This window comes from Arachis ipaensis, chromosome B08 (genome assembly GCF_000816755.2).
Source record: "Arachis ipaensis cultivar K30076 chromosome B08, Araip1.1, whole genome shotgun sequence".
In the NCBI taxonomy this organism is placed as follows: domain Eukaryota; kingdom Viridiplantae; phylum Streptophyta; class Magnoliopsida; order Fabales; family Fabaceae; genus Arachis; species Arachis ipaensis.
Window position 1 is genome coordinate 4319161 of NC_029792.2, and position 860 is coordinate 4320020.

Genomic DNA, 860 nt, shown 5'->3' on the forward strand with positions numbered 1-860 from the left:
GTCTTCCTAAAAATTTGATCAGAGTCTCGTGCTGATAACGTGTTGTAAAATAAAAGATATATATAATAGAGATGTACAAATAGAAGACTCTAGTATTAAAATAATTAGCCCAATAATAATTTATATATATATAATAATATTATATGTTGTAATGTGTATATATATACAAAGATAGAAAGAAGTATTAAAAATAAAGAGAGAGAGAATCGCATCTGTTTATTGTTGCAATCTCAATATAATAAAGATGGTTAATATTGCTATTAATATTATATGTAAAGAGTAATAGAAAATAGAATTTAAAATACTTATAAAATAAAAGAAGAAAAAGAATTGTAGTAGAAATATAAGAAGAAGAGTATTTGATTGTAACATAAAAAGAGAAGTGATTTTTATTATTTGCTTGTGTTTCTCTCGGAGGCAAAGGCCTCTATTTATACATGTACGAGGGGAATCAATTTCAATATTTATTAATTATTATTCCTTCTTTGAGAATGTGAGTACTGCATGGGAATGGGCATCCACGTCCCATTCTTATCTCAATTCTTCTATGCATTTATTAGGGATTTTGGGTATATTACGTCGCATTTCAGATTATTTAGATCCTTAAGCTGAATGGAATGTCCTTAATAGTTTTGGTTCTTATATATTTGTAGTTGGAATTTGTGGTTTTTTCGTGGTCGTAACAATCACTTTAACAAATTAAAATTTAATCACACTGGAATGACTAATATAAAGTCCTCCAATTTCTACGCCTAATCTTATCTGATCCTATCCATATAATAGATCAATTTTTTTTCAATCAAATACAATATTTAATTATTTTGTATTTTATAAATATATCAATAAAATAAAAAATATAA